We start from the raw sequence: 19,128 nt of genomic DNA on the forward strand, positions 1-19,128 counted from the left end.
ACTCATAGATGATAGCAGCTCATATGTAGAAGTTGGACACAGCCAGGTTAGAAACAAGGTGAAAAGTATGACTAATTTCTGAAGCAAGCAATGTCTAGCTTATGGTACAAATTCTGGCCCTAGAAATATTTTGATGAGAGTGATGTAGTCTTGGTGGTGTTTTTTTTTTTTTTTCCCCCTCACTGGTACACTGATTGAAACAGGGTTGAATTCATGGAAATCCTCAAGTCTGTGTTGGAGATTTGAACAACTAGATACATTCCTTCCAACTTTGTAATCGGTGAATCCAAGACCCTCTGAGAAGATCTACCTGGGATCATATCGAAGGTCAGCAGTAGACAGCTTAAGTATCCATTTAAAGGAGATCTGCTTTTTAATGTTAACTAATCCCAGCATACAGCTGACAAATGAGGCTATTTAAAGAACTATTTACTGTCACTACTCCAAACTGAAGAACAAATTGTTTTGAAAAAAATGAGAATTATTTCACAACTGGTCAGAGTAGAGGAAAAAGACAGAAAAGGTCAGATGACATATTTTGAATTAGTTTCTCTTCTGTGAAACTGTCTAATCAATGTGGCTTTATTAGAGAACTCAGTTCCCTTTGAGCAGACTGCAGAATAGGGAAATCTGTGGGCAATTTAAGTTAAAAAAAAAAAAAAAAAAAGATAAATAAATCTCGCAGAAATCCCTGTTGTCCCCATATTGTTTGCATGGGGACTAAGTTGTTCCATACACACAAGTCCTTGTTTAGATTGTTTGCTGCCATTCTCAAGAGACGATATTGTAGTGGAAGGGGAAAATGAACTAACATACACTAAACCATTCCTTAGCCTCTTAGCTTCATGTCATGGTAAGTAATGAGTTTGGTACTACATCATGGCAATGTTATGACAGAAAGCAAAGCCCTTCTGACCTCAAATTAATCCTGTCTTCTCTGAGAGCTTTGTTTCAGGCTTCACTGGGGACATGTGTGTGTAACTTTAGATGATATCTGAAGGCATTTCAGATGTTAGCCAAAAATGTGCTTTATATTTATGCTGCATTTTGTTGTGCCTTTCTATCCAAAATAATCGGGGCAAAGGGGGGGGGGTGGAGATCTCAGGTGGGGAAAATCCCTTGAGATCCTCTGAACCCTACAGTGAAAAAAAGAAAAGCAATTACCGAAAGTGTCACAACTGCATGATTGGTATCCACTGAAATGTAGAGAGCTGTGTTCAGCATACTGTAGCCTCTTAAACTGGAGGCAGTAAGTTGAGACAACCATACTGTAGGAAAGAGCTGACTATCTCAGGTCAAACAGGAAAAGCCAATTTATGCATCAATGCATAAATTATGGCAATTTAGGGAAAAATAAAAAAAGCTGATGGAGTAGTTAGATCGTGTTCCTATTGTTTTTCCTATGGAAAAGTTCCCATGCTGTTTCATGGCAGGAAAATCTCCTGCCCCCAGTTGGTCTATGAAACAGCTTCATCTGTTCTGTGTTAGCCAGTTTCTGTAAATCACTTTTCCGTTACATCCATATTGTCTCAGGCATCCTGAGAAGTATATGGATGAGGCATTTGTCCATTATTTGGTCAGTGAGAAGTTTATTTGGACTTCTGTTACAGCTAGTTTCAATTTTGAGTGAAGATGGAAGAAGCAGGATGTTTAAGGGAGCGTTTACTGGTATACCAGAACACTTCTAGGGCCATAAAAGAAGACTAGAGACTCCTTCAGTTCCTCCTCATTCGAGTCAGATACATATTCTCTCTTCCAATAGAGAAGAACAGATCTTGATAACAGTCCTCACTGTTTTTAGTTTCTATATTATGGCTGGTACAAATTGAGAACAGTGCAATGCTTTTGGGATGAGCAGGTCTGTACTTAAAGGTGGGAGGTAAGGAGTTAATCCTGAGTAGTGCTGAAGCCACAGCTGTATCAAGGAATGGCTGGACTCTCCAGAGGCGGGGCTGGAGCAGCTGAAGCTAATAGGAAATTTCCTTAGCATTCCATTAAAGAAGCGGGCTAGATTATTGATATGCTTTTTTATTTAGTTGGCTGGAGAAAAGTTTTAGTCTTTGAATTCTGCAAAACCATCTTTGGATTGCTATCAAAACTAAACTGGAAAAAAACTTTTTGAGTATTTGATGTCATGTGGTAACTTTTGTTATCTTTGGTAGTTCCAATGAAGTGTGTTTCAGTGGTGATGGTGAGGGAGAATAGATGGAAGTGTAGGGAGCTGTAAGACAACTAGCCAGTTGGATGACTTTATTTTAGTATGGATCAACAGAAAAGTGGAGGTTTGAGTCTCAAGTTCAGGGGTGGCAAATCCCCTGAAGATTTATGAATGTCTTATGGGAACCTCTGTCTTCCATGGTTTGGTCTGTCTTCAGATTCCTCATGCAACTGTAAGGGAAAAGCATAAATTTCAATAGAGGAATTATTTGTCTGTTTTTCCCCCTTTGTCTGAGACTGTTTCACATGTTATGTTCTAAGCTGCTTACTTGAAGGTGGGTTCTTGTAAGCTGTTCAAATGTTGCTACGTTGAATGGTTTGACCTGTAGTCTCCAGCACTGTCCATGCAATTGTCTAGCTCTGCCTCACCTCAGGCAAATAAATAAGGATCCTGCTAGCTTTCAGCTCTCTCTACAGTTAAAAACTGTCTGAAGGTTGCACAGGTGACCTAAGACCTGAATCACAATTGGAAGGCCCTGTTCTCTCTCCATTGACTGAACAGTAAGCTTATCTTGTCTATGTTCCTAATGGAGGCAGCTCAGTTACTGGCTGAAATTCATTGGAAGTGGTGATGTAAATAGTGTAAATGAGCAAAGAGCAGATGAGAGAGGAAGTTCTGCCAAACAGTGTCATATACTGAAAAGATCAGAGAAGGGTCACTGCTTAGGGTTCAAGAAGGAGAATGGTTGTCGAATGTGTTGGTTGTCTTTGCTGTAAGAAAAGAGGCAGAATCTGAGAGTGTGAGGAAGGAGGGACAGGTAATGAAGAAAATTTAGCAGAGGATGGTTCTCAGCATTAAGTAATCAGTGTGGTTCTAACTTAACCCAGCAGTGAGAAGATGAAGGGCCAACATTTCCCTGCCTATAGCAGGGGCATTGGAACTGGATGATTTTAAAGGTCTCTTCCAACCCAAACCATTCTATGATTCTATCTCATGTTCATATTCTTCACAAACTGCTACAACCCTTGCCAATGCCCTTTCCAGACAGAGATAGGTTGCATATTAGGCAGCCAGGCTGCATCTGCAATTAGTGTGTCCAGGGATAACGTTGCTTTACACTTTTGTTCTTCTCTTTCCTGTCTTTGACATCCCACTAAATAAACAAGTGCTTTAGTGCAAGGTGGACAAGGGATCTTAGGGGGTGCTTAGAGGCATTATTCTATGAGGGGAAAATGTAAAGTTAACATCTTGGAACTTACAGCCAATCACCTGCATTTTTGTCAAGATTAGTCTTTGTGTTTCCTGGCTCCTGCTTGTGTGCTGCCTTCCTTAATTCCCTCCACAAATCCTAGATTACAGCATTTCCCACCCAGAGCCAGTTTGTACCACTGCTGTTTTCCATTAGACAGCCATCAGGTGGCTGTTTCAGTAGAAATAGTTTCCTTGGGTCTGTGAAGAGACTGATTGTCAGAAATATTAAGCAGTTGGGACTTTGAGTGACTTGATAATGAATGCTGTTTGTGGTATAACCACATTATTCTCTAATATCTGGGCATTTCTCTTGCTTCCTTCAAAAAGGATAGTAATTTTAAACAAGCAACTCACACAGTGGAATGGAATTTGGCTTAGTTTACTTCCCCCCCCGCCTCCCCCCATTGTTGTGTTTGGGCTGTGATTTTTCTTTTTTTTTTTGCATAGCTTTCAGAAGGCCTGTTAAACTGATCCTCTTCCACTACTTTCTCTCTGCATGCTTTCCTGAGGTATCTCTTCCCAGTGGTCCAACAAAAAAGGCATGACATGAGCCAAGAAGCATAGATGTAGCCAGCTAACTGAAGGAGGGTGAGAAACTGCTGAGTAAGGAACAGGATGGGGAGAAGGACCTGACCCCATCTAGCTAAAAGTATAGATTTATGTCACTTCTGGGAGATTCCAGGGTGGCAAACTTGCAGGGAAAATGGGAGAAAAAAAAGTCTCCCTGAGCCAGCAGAGGGCATTTCTCCAGGCTTGGGGACAAGTAACTTTGCTATGTCCCAGGGAGGAGAGTTTTGTTCTCCAGCCCAATTTATTCCTGTGGTTAATAATGGAAGATTTGCATCCATGGCACTGTTGCCCTTAAGTCTCCCATCAGGAATTAAACACATTAAAAAGTATTAATTTAATTTCACTGGCACACTTTTGATCCAAGAACTTGCTGGCAGCCCACCTTGCTGCCTCTGACGTTTCTGTGGTCAGAAGCAGCAACCAACAACAGCTGCAGGCGAGCTGGTCTCAGCATCCAGGGAGTGGGGTTTCATTAAGGAGTGCCATGGCTCAGTGCATGGGTGTCTCACCTTTTTTCTATTTAAGCAGAACAGTCAAGAGAGAGAGCCAGCAAGCTAATCACCACCACAGCCTATTGGGAAGATAGGAATAATTATTTAAACCAGTCTTGAATTACTCATTGGTGTGCATCTAATTAACAAATTCAGTTTATTCCTGTAACTATTGTGCAACAATTAGTGGGTGTTAAATTGAGCTCTTCTGCCGGCAATTTCAATGGTGTAATTTTGCCAAGATGTCTCTGTTTTGCCTGCAGTGCTTGGTGCCACTGAGAACAATCTGGAGGTGGTCAGAGCATTTTTACTAAAGTTACTTTTGCTGAAATGTACCATTCACACAAAGGCTAGGGCATTTTTATAGAAAGGACAAAGTGATTTTAAGCAAGCTTTTCTCTGGCCAGATTCCTGAGCTCTGAGACCTGCTATTCACTTCAGACAAGGGAGAAGCAGACATTTGAATAAAAGCATAGAGCCAAAAACAGATGTTCTGACACAATTATGCCTCTCACATGCACGTTTTTTATTTATTATTATTTTTTAATGTTTGTCCTGTTCCAAGGCGGACCCAAAAAAACGCATTTCAAAACCTTGAAAGATTTCGCAAAGCTGAATTGTGTTCCCCTAACAGTACAAGCATGCCTGCCTGGGGCACAGAAATGCTCCTTGGGCCCTGGAGAAGTGAGCACCACCAAGGTTGTAGGGCTCTGTCTCTCACTACTGTACCAAGGACATCGTGAGGCTTTGAAGTCATGGCACTCAGCAGGATGCCTATACAAGCAAATACTGAAGAATTCAGTTGTCATGACAAGCTGTTCCTTCCTGTCAGGCTGCATATTAGGAAAGTCATCTTCTCTAAAAGAGTGGTGAGGTATTGGAACAGGTTGCCCAGGGAAATGGTGGAGTTACCACTTCTGAAGGTGTTAAAAAAAAAAAGAATGTACTGAGGGATATGGTTTAGTGGGCAATATTGGTGGTACATGAACAGTTGGAGTAGATGATCTTAGAGGTCTTTTTCAACCTTAATGGTTCTGTGGTTCTTTGATACACTGAGTTGCCAGGAGTCATCAAATCCCTGCAGGTTGGTGGGGTGGCCTGGACAGGCATCCCTCTCCACCATGATACCAAGATATACTTTTCAATCTGTGTCCTGGTTTCAGTGTAGACAGTGTTAATAGCACACTCATGTCTTGGTAGTTGCTGAGTGATGGGAGTGAGCCCAGGGCTAGGCTGGGTCTTGGCAAGGAAGAACCACTGCCTTCGTGGCACAGCAGCAGGGGACCAGGATAGCTGGACTGAAATAGGTGAGGGGTTATGCCATATGTGTGACATCATGCAGAAGGCCATTAAACTGGGGAGGAGTTGCTCAGAGATTGATGGGTGTTGGTTGGCAGGTAGTGAGATGTTGCTTTGTCATCGATTGGTGGGCAGTTGTATTGTAAGCTGGATGTCAGATGGTGAGCAATTGCATTGCAGATATATGTATATACAAATGTATATTGTTGTAATTTGTTTCCATTTTCCTTGTCTGTCTTTGTAAACGGCTTTTATTGCAAGTTCTATTTTGTTTCCATTTCTATCCCTTGCCCTACTTGAGAGGGGACTGTGTGGTGATTAGCTGCTTGCCAGGTTAAACCACAGCAACTGGGAAACAACAGCCTGGGATCTAGAGCAAGGTTCCCTAGCAAAAGGGAGGCTGACATTAGGCCTTTTGCTGTATGCTGGGTTTTGGCTGTTCTTTTTAAAACTCAAGTACCCAAGCTTCTGTTGCATTCAGGGAATCCCAGAGGCCGTACATAAATATGGCTATGTAAGCTTGTTCACAAAGTGAGAACTGAGCACAACAGAGGTGTTTCCCTTTATTCATCTGTTTTAATCTTGACCATGTTGATTCTAATGCCATTTACGTGTGTTAAATTGCTCTTACATTAATTGTCACTATGAGACCTTGGCTACATCCAGGCCCTTTTTTTTTTTTTCTCCAGTGTGATATAGTCATAAGAAGTTTGTCAACCATTTAAGACATTTGTTGCTTCTCCCTTTGACCATCCTCACTCTCTTCCACTCATTTTTTTTATGCCTCTCCTATAAATAAAGAGCTGCCTGAGATATACTAAGTGTTGCTTAAAAAAGAGGTGATGGGAGCATGCTGAGGGGGGAATGGGCCATTATAGAAAAGGCCAGGTGCTTGGCATGTCCCCAGCTTGTGAAGGTGGGAGCTGTCACAAGTCTGAAAAATATCAGTGTGGGAGATATAAATAAAAGCTTTAAAGCCAGGGTTTTAGAAAGCCATCTTTAAATGCTGCATAATTTATAGCCTGCTGCAAAGAGAAGAGCGCGTGAGCTCTAGAAGCAGAACTAACTCATTCTGTGCTCCCTCCATGTTTGGGCTGCTCATATGTATGTGGCGAGGTGTATGCTGGCATTCAAAATTTGGGATTTTAGCCAACAGTACTTCCTTCCACAGGCTTATCTGCGTCACTGTGGCTGGGTCTATTTCATCTCCTGGTGTCTCAGTTCTCCTTCTATGAACTAGAAACAATCACCACTGGCTTCACTGTGAAAAATGGACTAGTGAGTGGGGATGCTGAATGCTGGTAGGATGGTATGTACAGGCAGCCAGAAAGTCCACAGTTAACAAGCAGCCTTCACTTGTGGCTCTGTAGAAGTGATTTGCTTTCTCATTGACTTAACTTCTCTTTAAGACAGGGATTATTCTAAAAGGTTCAGAAATTTCTTTCAATAGCAACTACAAAATACTTTTCTCTTCTTTCGTGGAACAAAGCTGTAGGATAGGCAGGGGGTAAAGGTCTGCCCCAAGAAGGGCCAAAACTGCTGCCAAGCTGGCATACACAACAATTGTTTCATCCAGCTCTGGAATTGCATTCACCTCTAGGATGTAACAGAGCAGCTGTGCTATCACAGTCCAACAATAATAAACAACGGGAAGCAGAATGGGCTTTCAAGGCAGCCGGGTCTCCTGAGAGAATCTAGCCTACCACATTATCATTGCTCCCCCTTTTCCCCAGCTGGATAGAAGTCTGGAAATCATGAGTCTTAAAGCAAAATAAAATTAAATATGTAGTGTCAGATAGCTTTGGTGCTGATGCTTTTCCTCAAAAGATGGTCCCATGTACACCCAGCTGCCCACCCCACCACAGTGGGGATTGCTTCTGTGATGATGCAGTAGGACCACTGCCACTCCTCTGCTCTCTCTCACCTTGGTTCTTGCCAGAAATCTGCATCCAAGCCTCAACTTGTTTGGAGCTTGCTGAGCTGGTGAGATTTGACGGGATCTCGCCACCCAAAGTGCCGTGGCTTGAGGCTATAGATTTAAGCAGCAGCATTAAGCACCCTGCTCTTTAACTCATTTCTAATCCATTTATTTAAACTTCAGAGTGGTTTTAAAGCATGAGAATCAAAGGCAAGAGCAATTTAGAGTTTTCCAGCCTGGCTCTGAGATCTGACCTCTGCATGTATTCTGGCTGCCTTTAAAAGTGCACCAGCATAAAAGCACAGTTTGTGACAAAGCATCTGGAAGGATTAAAACCTTTCTGGGATAGAATATGCTTCTGTCAAGGACCTCTTTCCTATCTCAACTCTGTTGCCAAAAAAGGTCTTTCCTCAGGGGGCTTCTAACCCGCCTGAGGGATTTAGAGAAGAATTGTTGAGAAGAGCATATAGCAATTTGATTAAGGGATAAATGTGGGGGGGGGAGGGTGTTAAGGGCTAGAAGGGAAAAACAGGATTTAAAAGAAAATAGAAGTAGGAAGTAAAAGAACTGGATGAATCTGTGTAAGGCAAGGTCTGTGGAAGCATTCTGGAGTCTAAGAGTCTGTGCATACCAGGAGGGAAAAGTCCCCAGTGTCCTTCAGCAGTGCACGAAACTGAAACTGAGCAGTTCTCAGGGGAGGTGGCAATGGGAAGGATGGAGCCGCTGGAAGACAGCAGAGGAAATGCAGGTGAGCAAAGGGGTTTTGAAGAAGGGTTTCAGCCCTGGTGTAAGCTGTTCACATTGCCTGCCCAATCATGCCACCTCCTTGGACAGTGCTTGGGAAATTATTACCTGATCCCTCCCACACTTGTTTAGAAATGCAATCTGGGTCTCTTCATTTCTTCTCATTCTGTTGGACAGTTGGTATGAAGCAAGTAGTAACCAATCTCCTAGCCCATGGAGTCAGTCTGTTTTCTTATTTCCTTATTCATTAAAGCAGACACCTTAGAAAGGCATGAAAATATTACCAAAGCCCAGGAGACTCAAGCTTCAGAATAAGGAACCAGTCTTTCAGCCTTGGAGGCGACATGAGTCTGGGACGTGAGACAGAGCCAGGTATGAAAACAAGGCCCTTCATCCAAGGAAGGATCAGCAGTCTGTGGACATACAGCTGTTTTCTGGTTGTAAGATGTTGTTGTTGTTGTTCCCTTTCTGCTCCTTCACCCCTCCACTATGAATTGGCCTGACATTAGAAAGTGATATGAAATGAAGAAGCTGCCTGCTACGGTGATTTCTCCACTCTTCTGCGCGCCAACTCTCCTGCTGTGTTATTACAAGTGTATTTCTGAGTCTGTACAGCATCTAGCACAGTGGTGTACAGACTTGAGAAGAAAAAAGAGAAAGGAAGCAACACTGGACAAACAAACTGTTTGTTCATGTAGTACTACTGATGCCTGAGTTCCCACTGATTTGTGTCTGGTGATTAATGAAGACCTCTCTTTGAAACTTTTCCTGTTCTCAGGACTTTAATTTAAACACATGAGCTTAGGCTACCACTTATCTCTCTATCTCTCTTGGTGCTTATTTTTGCTTATATCTCAGAAAATCTCTGAGATCTCTATCATTTGGCCAACAGGTTTGACAGTTATTTGGAGAGGAACGGATTGGCGCATACAAATGCAGACAATATTATTGCTCAAGCCTACTTTCCTTAGGAAGTCGGGTGAAAAGATTCTTCCCGAGAATTACCAAAGAAATGTTATTACCTTGCAGCCAAAAATTGCCACAAGATTTTGGGTCTCTTGTGGTCTGAGCTAAAAAATGAGTTGATGCAGATGGAACAGGCAGGGGAACTCAGTACAACAATCAGGCACCATCAAGCTTAGTCAGCTCAAGCAATGCTGACAGGCAACTGAACTACTTTTTCTCCAGTGGCTACACTGTATGCCAGCTTGTAAGGCATCTACCCCACATCTCTGCTGGGGTCAAACAGTTTTAAGTCAGCTTGTTCAGGCTGGAACAGAGAGGATATTTCACTGTTGGATGGTTGCTGCAGTTCAGTTTCCCGTTATTGAGTTGTATTTTGGAGAGGACACCCCAGCTGCAATCTGGTGGTGGTTGCAGAGGTCACACTTCAACTAGCTTTATTCCTAAGAATATCAGTGCAATGTAAGGGGATTCAGCTGGGAGACTGGCAAAGCAGGACCCCAAGAGCTTGATTCCCTGGGGTCTGTTCAGCTGGTGCTGCAATCCTGCCTTGAGCTGCAGGAGAGGCAGGATTTCAGAGTCGTTCAGTGACAACTGTGCTGCATAAGGTGCCACCTGTCAGTTTTCTTGAAAAAGCAGAGAAGCATTGAACTGCTCTGAGGCTATAGAGCTGTTAGATATACTGAAGAAGTTGAAGACCAAGGAAGCATGCCTTATGGTGACAAGTGCTCTGCTGAGGAGTCTCTCCAAAGAAACAATGAAAACCACTGCTTTTTAAATATCTTAATGGTACAGTAGAGATGAGACCTTGAATGCAGACTATCTGGCATAATATTATGTTTTCTGGAGCAGATTGGAGAGATACTTCTGGTTGGTCTCATGGGTAGTCAATTTGTTTCTAAAGCACCTGTGACTGTCATACGTTGCTAGCTGTTGCAAACTGCACAGTGTTTTTAGTGAACTGTAGGGAGATCTGAACAGACAAGCCATATCAGACTGGGTTCCTCTATTCCATGACACCATTGCTGACAGCAGTTAGTGGCAGATGTGAAGGGGAAAGATTATGAACAGGGTGAATAGGGAGTGTTTCATTCTGTGAGCAAACTGCAGCTTCTGGACTTCCAGAGCTGGAGATGAGGGCTTTCTGCTTAAACAGCTGTCAGTGTCTTTTTTTTTTTTTTTTCTGGCTGCCCTTTATCTTTTAGGTCTTCACTCAGTGCAGCCGGGGACCTCCACAGTGATTAACTGACCTACAAGTGCTGTTGGTGGGGGGGGAACCACAAGATTTCTGGTGGTGTCTCATGGAATAAATTTATCTGTATGTTGCCTACATGAATCCTTTCTGATATCTAGCATGTCCATATCTAATGAATTTCTTCATCACCAACCAGAGAATAACAATACACCAAAAAATCTGCAGGACACTGCCATAAATATTTACTTACTCTTCCCTATATTTTGGCTCTATTTCTACCTTTTTCCCTTGCTTATGCTTTCAAGGGGGCACTTATCTGCTTTCTGGCAGTTCAGGTGGAAAGCCTTCAGTCATACATACATACACACACGCACTACCTTTCCACCTTCTATTTTGTCAGTATTGAGATTAAGTCTCTTGAGAGTAATCTTCCAGAAGACACTTAAGTATTTGTTTGGGGGGGGAGGGTGGGAAGAGTTAAAGGGAACTTTATCATTCTTGGCACAATTCCTAATTCTTAGAATCAGGCCTGAACATTACGTAACTTTTGGCAAAGCTTTGTTTCAGGTGGTGGTTTTTGGTGGGGGATGCAACTTGACATTCACACTCAAAAAATGATCTGCTTCAGTCTTTGATTTTTTTTTTTTTTTTTCCCTTCTTAGAATAAAAAGGGAGGGAGAAGGGGGGGAAAAAAAGGGAAAGAGAAAAGCCATTACTTAAGCTGTGCTGAAGGAAAATACACTGCAACATGCGTCCAGCCCAAGGAGAGTAAAATGGCATAGTGCTGGTGTAATTGTAAGCTGTAGAAAATATAATCTTTTGTGAAGAATTCCCAGGGCATGGTCTCCATTTGTCAGGTAACAAGCTTACCTGCAATGCAGATAAGTAAACCATGAAAAGATTGCTTACTAGTAAAGCCTTCCTCCACCTTCCTCCTGCCCCTCTCCTCCCCCCCCCCCCCAACTAGCCAGCACATTCCCATTGAACATGTTCACAGACTTAGCCAACTTGTCTCTATTGTCTGTCTGGTAATTCACCTATGGAAAAGGAGGTATCAGATGCTGTTCAACAGAAACTTGAAACTGAGCCTGAGTGTAAGGTGGGTATTGTATCTCCTCGCTGCTCACAGACACAAAGCTCATCCCTTCCTTTTTTTCTTGGTGGCTCTTTGATTGCTGAGAATTTGTAGGATTAACTGTTCATGCTCAATACTTGCTTAATCCTTTAAATAGGTAAGATTTTTGCCTACCCCTGCCTTATATGGTCTGGCATTGCTTGGAAGTTACCAGTCCAAGCCAGAACCACACATAGATGGGCTTCCACTATACTCCTCGTCTATTGATCTGATTAGTCCTGGGCAATATCTGGTTCCCACCCTCAATTTTTGTAGTCTTACTAGCAACCCAGTCCTTGTTGGAGAGAGGAGGGTAGTTTCTCAAACCTTGGCTGGATGAATCTGGGTTGAAAAGTGTTGGTTTTTTTTTTTGCATTGTGTTTTTGTTTTCTTTTCCTGTGGAAAATGTTGAGATTTTACCAAACAATGAAAACGTTTGGCCAAGAGCCCTCCATTTCAGTTCAGAAATGCTCCCCTGTGGGAGTTGTAGCTGGTATGCTTTGTGTCCATGTACTTCCCTGTAAGCTGACATTCCTGCCTTGCCCACATCTCTCATGATGCAGTGTTGTCCCCCCTCTTGCTGAGACAATGCCATGTGCCGTGGAAGCTGTATCACCATGGTGTTTTGTGAGAAACACAGTTCATGTGGCAAGCCCACCATAAGAACTGGATGGGGTCACAACGATTTTCAGTGACAGCCTCTAGGAGACACTATCCGAAGATTTCCCAGTTGAATCCCCAGACTGGTCATAACTTGACACAAAGCAATTCTGCTTTTATTAAAAGGCAAATTTTCCACTGAAAAAAATTCTAGTGGAAAATTTCAAGCAGTCCCCAAAGAAGTTCTTTCCAACCCCCTTTGCGCTGTAGTTTAATCTTGGTTCTGTTAGACTTCTCTGTCTCTGCTTAATCTCTGATAACAGAGGGAGAGCTCCCTTCCAAACAAACGTGACCAGAAGCTGACATACATTACCAACAACATATGGAAAAGTTTGTACCTTTCTGAGCAGGCAGATTTACAAGGTGAGCTCTTATAAGCCCTTAAAGAGAGGAAGATGCTTCCCTGTCTTTTGTATGTTTTAGCAATGAAATAAAAATCCTTTCAGATCTAAATCCAGCAAATGAAGATCTCCTCTTTCTTTACATTTCTTTACAGAGGGTTTTGAACCTCTGTATTGCTCTCAGTTTTTTTTCTTTCCCTTTTAACTCATTTCGGGATAGTGAAATATGCCCAAGTGCCTGAGCTAGATCTCTCTCCCTCCCTTTCCTTTCTCTACCTTTCCATCTCTCTCTCCAGGAGCAGTACGAGAGCACTGTGCTGTAGCCATGGACCACCTGCTGACCGGACATCTCAGATGCTCTCCAGCAGTTCACTTTTACAGCCTGTACTACAAAAGCCAACATCAGCTTCGCTTAGTAAGGTAGGAAGTCTGCTCACCTAGGCCTGCAAGACCTTCTCTCTTACCAGCAGCTTCCACTCACTCTCCAATGTTTCTGTTCAGGATGGGACTGAAAGAGGTGACCCACAGCACTGAGCTGAGCTACACAGCATCCTGCAAACTTTTTCTTCCTTTCTCTCCTTTTTCTTCTGGTTAGGGACTCGTGCATGTTCTTTCATCTGAAGTGATGCTGCAGTAACTGCAAAGTGCCCCGTGGTGTTTCTGCTGTGGATGTGCTCTAGATCAGCTGCATTTCAGCCTGGAAAGGGGGACAGGGGGCATGTTTGTATTCTTGCAGGTGGGAAAATGCAGTAGACAGCATATTCTGTTCCAGGCTAGCTGTACAGTTCATCTCCAAATCCCAGGTTCCTCCATTAAAACCTACCCCCTGCCCCAGGGATCGGCCTGGCAAGCTCTTCTGACCCAACAGCACTGGCAGCTGTTTGGCAGCTTCTGAAGTGGATCCAATCTGGTATGAGTTTGCTACACTTTCATTGTGTCTACATCTTCCAAACAAATAACCGAGTCCAGAGTCCCAAGCTGTGTTTTGCAATGAAAATGCTTCAACGTCTGGGAATTGCTTCTGCTGCAGGGAAGATATAGAGTGCTGTTAACTGTTTAAAGGGTCAGTGGAGAAGGGAAGGCCAAACACTTGCCTTAAGGGCTTCTTAATGAAAGCCATGTGGTTAAAGAACTTGAGGGAGCCTGGAGATCTCTCTCTCTCTCTCGGCCAGTGCCCTCAACATTTTGGGGCCAGCATTTTTCTGCTAATAGCTGAGATAGTCCATGAATCTTCTTTTACTATCAGACCTCTAATTGGAAACACTATACCTGTGCAGTACACTATATATAAGCTGTACTGAACAATAAGTTTCACTGAATCTCTGTGCCTCCTATTCCAAACCTTGCAGGTGACCAACACTAATTGAGAATTATTTTAGTTTGCAGAGGATATAACTTCTCATCTTCCACACAACTAGACTTGACGTGAAGAGCAGCAAAAAGGGAGAGTTCAGCAGTGTTCAGGACCGTGTTGCTTCGTGACATTCCCATACAATCCAAGGTAAGAGAATTAATCAAATAACATTTAACCCAAACCTTCACTTAGAGCTGGAAGATAGCAGGGGAAATATGTCTGTAGGAAGGCTAGCTTTCTGTTCTTGCTTGTACAGAGCCTGACAGAAGAAAAAATAGGAGAAAAGAAATTCTTATCTCTTATCCAGAGGTCTCTAGAGATTTTGATTTCCCCTTGCGATGGCCTCAGAGCATCCACGTGACTGGACTTCATGGATTATCTGGATTATATTACAATATGGATGTGAGTAGACAATCAAAACTTTTCCAAGCAAATATGGTTGCCTTATTTTACGGTTAAAGTAAATGGGAATGGCATCCTGCCCCACTCTGTAAGAAAAAGCAATAGCACAGACAAAATCTGACCTTGGTTTATTCCTCTACTGCAATTCCAACCCCATCCCTTCTTAACAGACCATTCCTCTCTAAAACCTAATTAAAAGAAAGGCTGCAAAAACTAATTTAACTTCTCCTTAGTACTTCTTCTATCTCTCCATGAGAAATTCTAACTGGAGAGTTAGAAACAAATCCATCAAGATTTCCACTTCATTAAATTGCATATGTCTTGATTACAGAACTAATGGGAGTCCATTTATCCTCTCATTCCTTATATTACTTCAGAGCAGCAACAGGGGGCTGATCTTAAGTCACACTATTTCCTGACAAAGGAATGTCAGTTCAGGACATGTGTACCTTTAAACTAAATTTTGCCCAAATACAGAGACAATGGATCAGCTCAGTGCAGCATCTCTTCTTTTTCTGCCATACTAAGTTTTTATTCAACTTTCCAGCTGCTCTGACTCAGGTTGGTGACTTGCCAAAGGTTAAAAGCTGAGTCAGGAGCTTGGAAACCCCACAGTCCTGCTGACTCCCAGCTCAGCTTGGACCATACAAGCCCTCAGTGTCAACTCTCTCCCCACTTTCATCAATCTCTCCTGTCCCAGAGCAAACAGCTTTCTTCTTGGAAGAGGTAATAACCCTTCCAAGCCCCTAAATGAGCAGGATGGGCACAGCTGCACTAGAACACACCTGTGCTTTTTCTAGCCAAGTACCTTGTAAGTATCTTGAGAGTGGCTGATGACGGGTAAATTCAGAAGAAAAAACTATCTTGCAAATAAGCTGGTTAAGATTCCCAATCCCTAAGGCATAAGCAGATGGTTCCCCTTCCATTCACAGCTCTCCCTAGAGCACTGTCCTATCCCAAGCTACATCCAGCTCCCAGAAATACCTCCTGGCTTAGAAGTGCAACTCCTGTTCTCTGATGACAGCACTGGCAGATGAAGGCTTGGGTCATGTTTACCTCCTTTTTTGGGCATACCCCTCTCTCATACCCCATCCTTGCTGCAGCTCTGCCCTGACCACAATGCAGGGCATCCTGAAGCTACATCTCAGTCCTGGCCTAAGCTGCAATCCCAGCTGGTGGTAGGATGGCACTGGCTTGCTGCCCAAGGACTGACAGATTTTGAACAGGACTCATCTGATGGGGTGCTGACAGACCTATCTCAATTAATCATGTTAAGTGTTCTCTACAGCCCATTGGGATGTAATCAGTGGAGGCTTGGGCATGGATCACCACATCCAAAAGTAACTGCCTACATTCATACAGATTATGGGAGCTGGAGGGACTAGTTTAGATGTATCCTCCATGTCACAGACAGCTAAAATGAAGCTGGGTAAGTCCTTTCTTGTGTCCAAATGAAGCAAGGAGATGGCCAAATTTTTTCTCTATGCAAAATCCTCTACTTCCTCTGTATTCAGTGAGGAGTCTTAAGACTTGATCTCATGCTATCTAGGAGGGGTCAGTCAATGCCTATTCTCTACTCACCCTCATCTCTGTGGCTTATTTGTGCACAGAACAACTTCCATTTGATTCTAACTTTCCCCACTTAAAAGGTTGTTATTCCAGAAAGCATGTAAATGATCTGAAGCGCACAGATGAGACCATTCCTCACAGTAGCAATCCTACCATTAGATTGGGATGTCCCAGACATGAACCTCACATGAGTAACCTGGAGTACATTTGTACTTCTTAAGTTCTTCCTTCTACCAATGGTTTAAGCTCAATGTGCTGATGATTCGTTATCACCAAGACAGCAAGCGACCTTGTTCCTAAATAGCTACCACTCAATTTTAAAACAATGCTTTTATAGAGAAGCATGACAAATAAAAGCAGAGTTAAAGCAAAGAAATTTGCTAGGTCTGCATTGTGCCAAGTCACTGGAGAGGGAGTTGCTTTGAACTTGGCTTGGGGAGATTTGGGTGTGTGTGGTGGTTTTTTGTTTGTTTTTTAGACAAATGCATTTAAGCAGCTCTCCTCAGTAAGCACCTTGGTACCCATGAATCACTGGTGGCTTTGTGAAGTCTTTGGGATGATTAGAATGTAAGATAGTGCCTCTTTAGGAAATTCTTCCATCAAGGAAGATCAGAACAGCGTCTGTTAGAACATATTCAAAATGGTATCTTTCCTACTAAAGTTTGCTTTCCTTGTAGAGGAAAGTGTCTGGCAAAGCTGATAACAAACAGTATTGTAGGAAGAGAAACTTGATGGAGAAATCGAGGCACAGTCTTACCAGGCTATGCTGTACCCTCAAGACTGGTGTCAGAGCAGGAGAGATTCCAACTCCTTTCACCTGAATGCAGAGCAATAGCCAAAATTTCTTCAGTGTTTCTTCCATGGCATGCTGCCAAATGGAGTCCTCATAACAAAGCTGGACTAATATCCCAAAATAAGTGCAGATACCCTCAGTGCAGTCTGTAATTACTCTCTCTGCTGCCTGGCTGCCCTCTCCCCTGCCTTCCCTCTGGGCCTGGACACCTGCGTTGTACTGTGATTGCCTCTTCATTTATGGCAAACAAGTCTGGATTCTCCCCTTGTATATTTTTCAAGGCATTTTGAACAAATCTGGTTTCTTTTTTCTCTCTTTTTGTCTCGGCGTGTGTTTTTAATTGGATCCACTGCTGTACTTTCCCTGCTTGCTAATGCTTTTCTTTGGGGAAGCACAAGTTTATAACAACCCTGCAAGTACTCACTCCTCCTTGCCAAGCCAAGTCCATTTCTTTCTTGGGGATAACCTGACTCTGACCTACTTGTCAGCTATACAACAAATGCAGTGCTTTCAGATTAGTCTACTACCGTTCAGAATCACAACACTTAGCCATAATTTACATATGAGCAGTAGAAAGTCACACAATGAAGCTGGTTTCTGCAGGAAGGCTGTGTGCTTGCCTGCATGGATATTCCCCACTGATTCCCACTATTCAGAAATGCATTCTCTAGGTGCTTGCTGTCCTTTCATAGCCCCTATGCAATACTTTTTGGGCAGAGCCTCAAGCTTTAAGTCAGGCATTGGTGTCAAGGACTTCATCCTTTTCAGTTTCTCTACGATACCATTTGCTTCAAGGAACATTCCTGTGGTTGCTGCCAGGCTCCTATCCAGAGGAAAAGATTCAGGTGGCTTCGTTCCCTTTGTCTTTGCCAGACGTTTACATTCCTGCTGATGCTGCATCATGGAAGTGTCACACTGGTGAGCACTGGCAGGAGAGCCTGGCCTCTCCCTGGCCCTAGCTCCATGGCACAGGGCACGGAGCAACTGAGAAATGAGTGATTTGCATGGCTTTGGTTATGAGACCCACCAAATATATTTTATACCAACAACTGGGTGTTAATTAGCACCACTTCCCAGGCTGGATTGGCAGCCTGAATGTAGAGAATACATTAACAATTGCAGTGTTGAACTAATTTCCCTATCTACCTTCTGGTCATAGACTCACACTATCGTTTGAGTTGGAAGGACTACTTAAAGGCCATCTGGTCCAACTCCCCTGCAGTGAACAGGGATGCCTACAGCAGCTCCATCAGGTGCTCAGGGCTCCTCCAGCTTGACCTTGAGTCTTTTCAGGGACAGGGCACCCATCAGCTCTCTGGGCAACTTGTGCCAGTGCCTTACCAACCTTATTGTAAAAAGCTTTTTCCTTATCTCCATTCTAAAGCTCCTGTCTTTTAGTTTGAAACCGTTTTCCTTTGTCCTATCACAGCAGATCTTGCTAAGAGATTCTGTCCTTATATATCTTATAGCTTTGCTTCAGATATTGAAAGATCACTAAATAAATATTCTTGCTGCAGGAACAGAGATGCAAATTGCAGACCCCAAGAGGATTTTGTCTTGGGAGCTTCAATGTCTTTGCATTCTGTGGCTCAGTGATAGTGGGCCCAGCTTGACATCTCCAAAATTTCGACAGCAGGTTTGATGGTCTCATCTACCCATCTGAACTAGCCCATGGCCACAAGTACTGTGATTTTAAGGTATGGTAGGGTGGGAGGTAGCAAGCTAGAAGGAAAAAAAAAAACACAGGTTGTATGTAAGAACAGGTTGCCCAGAGATGCAGTGGATGCTTCATCCCTGGAGACACTCAGGGTCAGGCTGAACCAGGTTTTAAGCGCCCTGATTAAGCTATAGGTGTCCCTCTTCATTGCAGGGGCATTGGACCAGATGATCTTTAAGGGTCTCTTCCAACTGAAATGATTCTGTGGTTCTATGTATGATCAGCAGCCTCAGGAGCTTTCTACCCATTGCAGCCAGATCTGCAAGCAGCTCTTCCAGGCCTCTTTAACTGTGCCTTGCCTGTCAGATCAAGAAAAAAAGGGTTGCCATGACACCACAAACCATATTTCTCAGGCTGAGATGTGCCAGAATTTCAAACAGATGTGGCAGTGCAAACAAGAAGCCCCCCCCCTGGGAGCATGCCAGGAGGTTAGAAGTCATTCAGTGCCTGTACATGTCCTTTCTGGCCTGCCTTGCAGCCCAGCCCAGAGGGCTCAGCAAACAGTGGTACTGGAAAGGCTCAAAAGAAAAGTGCTGAGTTGGAAACTCTGCTGAAATAGCACCTGTCTAGCTTCTTTTTTTTTTTTTTT

General features: G+C 43.2%; 1 long non-coding RNA gene across 4 annotated transcripts in view; it reads left to right on the top strand.

Moving 5' to 3' along the window:
• The window catches only part of LOC104911676, a 66,006-nt gene extending 51,680 nt beyond the window's left edge, over positions 1 to 14,326 (top strand). For 3 of the 4 annotated variants that reach the window (XR_004160319.1, XR_002116668.2, XR_794114.3), the window contains exons 2-4: positions 13,001 to 13,124; positions 14,084 to 14,205; positions 14,315 to 14,326. This is a non-coding gene — a long non-coding RNA (uncharacterized LOC104911676). Of the gene's footprint in view, positions 1 to 8,264; positions 8,436 to 13,000; positions 13,125 to 14,083; positions 14,206 to 14,314 lie in introns of those variants that run through there. The other variant, XR_004160318.1, reaches the window with a different exon arrangement.
• The last annotated feature ends 4,802 nt before the right edge of the window (positions 14,327 to 19,128 follow it).

This window comes from Meleagris gallopavo, chromosome 7 (assembly GCF_000146605.3).
Source record: "Meleagris gallopavo isolate NT-WF06-2002-E0010 breed Aviagen turkey brand Nicholas breeding stock chromosome 7, Turkey_5.1, whole genome shotgun sequence".
Lineage (NCBI taxonomy): Eukaryota > Metazoa > Chordata > Aves > Galliformes > Phasianidae > Meleagris > Meleagris gallopavo.